We start from the raw sequence: 7,368 nt of genomic DNA, 5'->3' as shown, positions 1-7,368 counted from the left end.
TGGCTTCTGCAATAAAGATTCACTTCTTATGGCTTCTCCGTCTAAGATCTGGTGTCCAAGGAGGTCCAGCCCCTGGCAGAGGGGCTCAGACACATCATCTGTAACTAGTTAGCAGAGAATAAAGGAGGAACTTGGACTAAGTTCCCAACAGTTAGTACAGTGGGCAAGTTCAAGAAGGAACCTGCCCTGGTGTAGTTTGAAAGAATTTAGAAGAATATATGGACTCAGAGCAACTCAGAGTAGCAATGCTGAGCAGTGCTCCTGCTGTCTCTGACAGATTCCCATCAGCCAAAGAAAGATAAAAAGCCTCCAGACAAAGGATTTATGGCATGCTCTCGCTAGAGCATGCCCATACTTTGTATTTCTGTTCTTTTTCTCCTAAACTCTAAGGGACCCCACGAAACTTGCAACCAGGGGAGCAGTGGGCAGTGGCAGTTTGGAAGTCCTGGGTCTTTCTGACCCAGCTGCAGTTTGTTAGGTAATTTGCAGATTGCAAAGGGCCAGGCCTTTCATATGCAAAAACCTCTGTGCACAGCTTGGGTGTGGCGGGGTCTCAGGGAATCAACAGGGCGGAGCAAACAGCTATGGCTGATCCTCAGCCCTGCCCTAAGAGGTCCCGGGTCTCAGTGTCTCGGTAATCGCTGCAAGCACCTCTGAGAGAAAGCCGCCCTAGAATTCCGACCGATGCCAGACAGTCCAGTTTCTCCCCATATGAGTCTGGGTCCCCAGAGACTCGCCCGGAACTGGAGTTCAGAGCAGTCGGGAGCTTGAGACTCCCTCCCGATTGAAAAAGAAAACCGAGTCCTCAGTTGCCAGCCCTTTCCACGTGCGCCTCCGTACCTCTGCACTTTACTTCCGCACCTCCTCTGAGTCTCAGTGTGCTTTTCTCTTTCCTTCTAGTTGTAGAATTTCCACTCAGCCATCCTTCCTGTGGTTCTGGATGATGTCCGTTTTGTCTTTTAGTTGTATTTTTGAAGTGGTTGTGAGAGGCAGCAATTTCCGGTGTTTACCTATGCCGCCATCTTGGTTTCTCCAATTTGATTTATTCTTTTTTTTTAATATATATATATTTTATTGATTTCCTACAGAGCGGAAGGGAGAGAGATAGAGAGCCAGAAACATCAATGAGAGAGAAACATTGATCAGCTGCCTCCTGCACATCTCCCACCGGGGATGTGCCCGCAACCCAGGTACATGCCCTTGACCGGAATCGAACCTGGGACCCTTCAAGTCTGCAGGCCGACGCTCTATCCACTGAGCCAAACCGGTTTTGGCTGATTTATTCTTGAACAAACTTTGGAGGCAGTGTGATGTGCATAGCCTAAAGAGAGGATCAAACCAGATGGGAGAAAGGAGACAGAAATCTCAGCTTTATGGTGCAACTTAACACGTGTTAATAACTGAATATGACTCTATTTTTAAAAGCTCAATTAGCTTGTTTCCAATATGTAGGGGCAATAATTTTCATTAGTTTCTGTGGTATCCATGTGTATGGTATCTGTTGTCAATCCTTATGATAGGAGTCAACATCATTTACTCCAAGTAGATTTTATTTTGCTTCTGAAATATTACTGGAAAAGGTTTCCTTTGAAGGGTGATATTTGTGTGAAACCTCGCTTCGCGCTGGGACACAGAAGCCTTTCTCTAGATTTGCAGTGTCCCACCCCCCAGGATGGGTGGCCTCTGGCTCTCGGGTGGACTGTCCACTCTGCTCCACCCTGAGGTCACCATTGGGGGGACGTCAGTCAGGGACAGATGGGAGACCTGCACCCCTTGTAGCCCCCTCAGCCACTTGGTTCTCTTGGAACTCATTTTTGTCTTACACTTCTTCTTGCAAAGAAATATGTGCTTGGTGTTCAAAATTCAAATAATATACAAGTATGTCAAGGTAAAACACCCCCCACTTCTAATTATAACCATAATTAGCAGTTCACCAAGAGTTTCCTGGATGTTTCTCTCAGTCCTCTGTGGCTGTGGCCTTGGCACGTGGGCTGGGGTGGGCTGTAGGCTGCCCCCGGCCTAGGCAGTTTCTACTCCCTGATGAACTGAGGGCTCTCCACCAGTGCTCTGAGCAGTGCACATGAAATGACATCACAGCATGGCTCATTTCATTTTTTCTCTGCTGTTCTTTTTCCTAACATCTTGGGAGGACAGCCATCACCAAGACAGCCTTTTGTGGCTGTTGGGAAGAAATCAGTGCTTTGTAATCCAGTAACTGCAGTTTCTTGTGTGGCATTGTCTTGAACCAAGTTTGGGCCTTACCATTTCTGGCATGTGGTGCAATTTTGCAACAACCTCCTTTCGGTAGCACTTATCAGTTCTACCTGGGCTTTGCAGCCACCCTTCAGTGAGATCAGGGTAAGACCCACCTGGGGAGTTGGGGTCCATGGACTGGAGAAGGCAGCCTCTTGTCTTGCGGCTTCTGCAGTCCTGGCAGGGACCCAGGGCTCAGCCTGGAGATGCATGTCTCTTGTCCAGGAATAATGTCCCCAGGTCCATGCTGTGGGGAGCAAGGTGGGCCCGGACTATGCCCGCCCCAGCATGGGCACACACTGAGACCCAAAAGCAGATGGCCCATCATGCAGACAGAGAGACAAGTGCGGTGCTAGTAACCCCCTCTTATGTCCCCTCCTCCGGATGTGTGTGCCCTGGGCCCTGGCCTTGTCTGTCCAGCCGCCAGCTCTCTCTGTACCCCAGGCACCCAATGGGGTCCCCTCTCTGCACCCAGGAGGGGCCCACGAATCCTTCTCCCAGAAGCCTGTACAGCCTAGCATGCCCAGAGCCAGCTCCCCTTCCCAGTGCCCCCACTGAGCCTGGTTGGTGAGGCCAGGCCAGGCTGGCAGCCTCTCCTGCCTGAGCACCTGGCAGCCAGCAATCAGCCCAGGGCATCCCTTGGTCCTTCCCTTCCTCCTGGGTCTTCACCACCTGGCTAAGGGCCCCTTCCAGTCCTGCCATGCTGGGTATGTTCTGGAGCTGCTTCTGTGGCCTTCACTGCAGAGCAGGGGGCCCTGAAGGCTACACCAGGCCTTCTGCAGCCCCGCCTCCTCACCCAGGCTGTCATGCAGGCCACGCCTCCTTCCTGGTCTTTCTGGCACATTCTTCTTCTCTCCCAGCCCTCCCTCCCACCGCCTCTCCTCCCCTCACCCTAGCTTCTGGCTGTGGGTTTAGCCTCTCCCATCAGAGGGAAGGGGGCAGGGGCACAGGGAGTGGGAGAGCTGGACACCCATTTGGGTTCTTTCATTTTCATTTGATCACTTTATTTACTGACATGGTTTTTAGAGTTAACTTTGTGGATACAATTCAGTTCATTTTAAATGGGTGTGTAGCACTCATTGCCCAGTGATGCTGTTATTTCTTCACTTTAATATTGATGGGCATTTAGGTTCTTTTCAAAGTTTCTCCATCAAAAGCAATAGTGTGATTAAAAACCCTCTGTCCACCTATGAGCTGGGTGCTCATCTGGTTGCTGTCTTCAAACTATTTGCTTTTGCGCCTTCCCAGAATTCTAACCCTTACATTTTGTCAAAACTAAGCTCCAGACTTTATGTAGATTTTACTTGTTTAACCACCGATGCGCCCTTTTTGTTCCAGGACGTCATGCAGGCTGTGATAATGCCGGGTTGCTCCATCGCCCTGGCCGCCGTCTGTTTGCCACCAACATTCAGGAGGAACCCGGTGGAGCCCCGTCGATGTGTAAACTTGAGCAAATCATTGCAGCCACTCTGCACCTCGGGTCACGCTGCTGTGAAAGGAGAAACCCGGGGTTGGGGGACCTAGTGAGACCCTGACCTGAAGCCCTGGGAAGCATTCCTACGTGTTTGTTTTCCAAGCGGGACATGCACTGGCTTCACCAGAGTCACACACCATAAACATCCTCCTTTCAAAACATTACAAGGGAATTAAATGCTCTTTTCCCAGAATATGCACAGTGTCTTTGTGAGGACTGTGTATGATGACAAGAGGGACACTCTGCCACCCACTTGTTTTTGCATCCCTGATGACGGGAGTGTTGGTCCAAGGGCCAGGGTGGGTAGGGAAGGTAGTCACAGACCGGGGACCCTCAAAGCTGGCGTCTCCCCAGACAGACACACCATTTAAAGCCTCAAGGGACCTGGTGGGTGATGGGAATCTACTCTTACTGCCAAGACCCGTGAGGTGAACGTCACAGTTTCCATGCCTGCAGCTGGTACATGGGTCATTGATGACACCATGTTGGCCAGGTGCACAGGACCCGCTGCAGGAATGGAACAAGGAGAGTGGACCTTCTGTGACTGCCAGAGATGTGCAGGGCCATGGGTTGCAGCTGGTGACCTGGGATTTGTCCCAAGTAAAAGAGTTTAAGGGCATAGTGGTCCAGGGATGCTGAGCCGCTCATCCTGGGACTGAAGACACAGCCTGTCCTGAGACAAGTAACCCAGAAAAAGAAGAGAAAAAGAGGGTAAACTATAGAGGACACAGGACAGGGAGGACAGAGGAGGAGTGAGCTGTGAGGACACAGGACAGGGAGGACAGAGGAGAAGGGTGTGGCCAGGGCCTCTTGGGACAGTGATATCTGAAGTGACGATTCCCTGAGTTTTCCCAAGGCCCCTGGCCCCAGGGCGGGCCGACAGGTGGTAGGTGACATCTCTTTGTAGAGGATCCAGGGAAGGGTGGGGAGAATGAAGGATTGTGTCCTGAGTCGGACCCCTGTAGCCTCCCCAGCAGGAAGGATGCCATGGATGTGGTGGCAAAGCAGCCTCTGGAGACTGTAGGACTCACCTCCTGGTCTCTCCAACAGACATGCTATGAGGATATACACAGAAGGAGAACCATGGACAGCAGGTGGGGCGGGGGCGCATTCAGAACACAGCAGGGGCCGGCCTCCTGAAACCTCTTTGGGTTTCACACCACTGCACTCAGCTTTTCTTTTTTTAAATCCTCACCGGAGGAGTGAGGGTATTTTTTCCATTGATTTTTAGAGAGTGGGAGGGAGGGAGGTTAGGGAGAGAGAGAGAGAGAGAAACATCAATTGATTGCTGCCCATATGCACCCTGACTCAGGGTTGAACCGATAACCTGGGTAGGTGCCCTGACCGGGAATGAATCGGCGACTTTTGTTGCATGGGACAGCGCTCCACCAACTGAGCACACCTCACTGCACTGGCTTGTAGTTCTCTGAAAAGAGGGTAAAGAGCAGGTATGTGCACCTCCTCTGGGCCCCACTGCTTCCACGGTCATGTCCCAGGAGGTATGCAGAGTGAGCGTGCACGCATGTGCACCAGCTGCGGGTCCCTAGGGCCATGTTGTGGGGCTGAGCCCTCCTCGGGTTTTCCTTTCTCCTGGGTGCTGTGGACCGAATGTGTCCCCTCAGGTTTCCATGGTGAGAGCTCTGCTCCACAATGTAATGTGGAAGGAGGTGAGGAGGTCAGATGAGGTCCTGAGGGTGGGCTCCCAGGATGGGACTAGTGTCCTTCTATGAAGAGGAAGAGCCAGAGCTCTCTCCACCACGTGAGGACACAGTGAGAAGGCATCATTTGTGTCCCAGGAAGGGGCCCTCAGCAGAACTGATCTGTCAGGGCCTTCATTTTGGACGTGCAGCCTCAGGAACTGTGAGCAATAAATGGTGTTTAAGCCTCAGTCTGTGGGGTTTGTTATGGCGACTTGAGATGACTGAGCCCTTGGAGCTATTCCCCAGGGGACCAAGGAGAGGCCTTGGGTCAGGTGGGGTGCAGGGGGCCTGCCCTGGGGCTGGGCAGGCAGGGTGGGGACAGGGGCAGTTGATGTGGGTGGCCTTAGGAGGGCTCCCCCCTCTCTGTCTCTGTCTCCCCGGCTCAGGGACAAATGTGGTCAGGGTGCCAGGTTGCCCGGGATTCAGAGGGGGTCACCTGGTGGGAGTCCTGGGAACTCTCCTGGGAAGGGGCCCATCCCTGCCCCCAGGGGCCCAGGTGAGAGACTCATCTGTGGGCAGAGCCAAGGCAGCACACTGAGACAGCCACTGCACTCCGCCTGACCCAGGGCCCTTTCTGCAGGGGTGTCCATGGGTTGACCCCCACCATGGGTGGTACTGATCTGCACCCCCACCTCACCCCTGCCCCAGATCCAGCACTAGGGTGTGTGTCCTAGCTCAGCACCCAGCCCGGGTCCTGCCATCCTCGCACTCCCTCTGTGCCCTCTGCACTGGTGTGGAAACCACAGTTCTGAGCACAGACCAGTCACCCAATGTGGCCAGTGTCAGCTCAGCCAGTTGTTCCCCCTGGATGGTCCCAGGTCCCCTGGGCATGATCCTGGGTCCCCTTGGAGGTGGTCCCTGTGCTCCTGGGCTTCTTCCCAGCCTGCTCTTCAAGATGCTGGTCTGAGGAGGGGTCCCAACCAGCTGGGGCCCTGCCCCACCCACATCATCATCATCGCTGAAAGACAGGGTCTCCTCCTTCCCCCAGCTACCCCGAGCCTCTGCGCTTTGCCTACCTAGGGCCTGGGGTGAAACTCAATAGGGGCAGTGACAGCCAGGCTATTTTGAAGCTGGGCTGGGCTGCCTGGCCAGTGGTGGGGGCAGGGTGGGGGCGGGCTCAGCCTTCTCCAGCTGACAGCGTCTGCCTGTCCTCTGTCCCTGTCCAGTCTGAGGACCGGCCAGAGTGCAGGCTGCGGGCAGGAGTCCTGCCGGTCCTGGGCCCTTAGAGGAAGGTGAGACCTGGTGGCTCTTGCTCCACCGTCTGAGCCCCTGGCCTGGGCGCTGCCCTGAATTCCCCTGTTGAGACAGGTGAGAAGGCAGAGTGGGCAGGGGTAGGGGCCATCCCATGGCCCCCCTCCCTTCCGCCCCCCCCCTCCCCTGCAGGGTGGTTTGGCTGAAGGTCATGGTTCTGGGAGACTGTGGGGCCTGGGTAGGGTTCTGGCTAGGCCGTGCTGCTCCCTGGCTGGGGGCCTGGATTCCAGCCCCTGCCCCATCAGCGACCTGAGCTGGGCTCTCATGCAGGGAGGGAGCAGCCAAGCTGCGAGCCTGGGGCCTTGTGGCCCATTCTGATCCACGGGCCTGGGGTCTGGCTAGCCCTGCCCCCAGCTTGGCTGAGATGGATGCCCGCTGACAGCTGGGGCTATTTTGGGCCTGTTGGCTCAGTAGTGGGGACAGCCAGAGGAGTAGTGACACCTGACTCCAGGAAAGAATTTCCCCATGGTGTCCGGGAAATAGGACCCTGGGTCTGGGGGCCGAAGATCCAGGAACTGCCCTTGAAGTCTTTTCTGGAGGTGTGGGGGCAGCAGAGGGGGGGTGCCAGGAGGACATGCTGTCAGGTCCTCCCACCCTGGCTCATTTGGAAAATGGTCCAGGGCCACCTGAACCCACACCCGAGAGTGGCCAAGTGCTGGAGAAGCAAGTGGCTGGGCTAGGGCGAGGAGG

The sequence above is a fragment of the Myotis lucifugus genome, unplaced genomic scaffold, assembly GCF_000147115.1.
Source record: "Myotis lucifugus unplaced genomic scaffold, Myoluc2.0 scaffold_302, whole genome shotgun sequence".
Taxonomy (NCBI): domain Eukaryota; kingdom Metazoa; phylum Chordata; class Mammalia; order Chiroptera; family Vespertilionidae; genus Myotis; species Myotis lucifugus.
The sequence above is the reverse complement of the archived record's forward strand: the minus strand, read 5'-3'. Positions refer to the sequence as shown.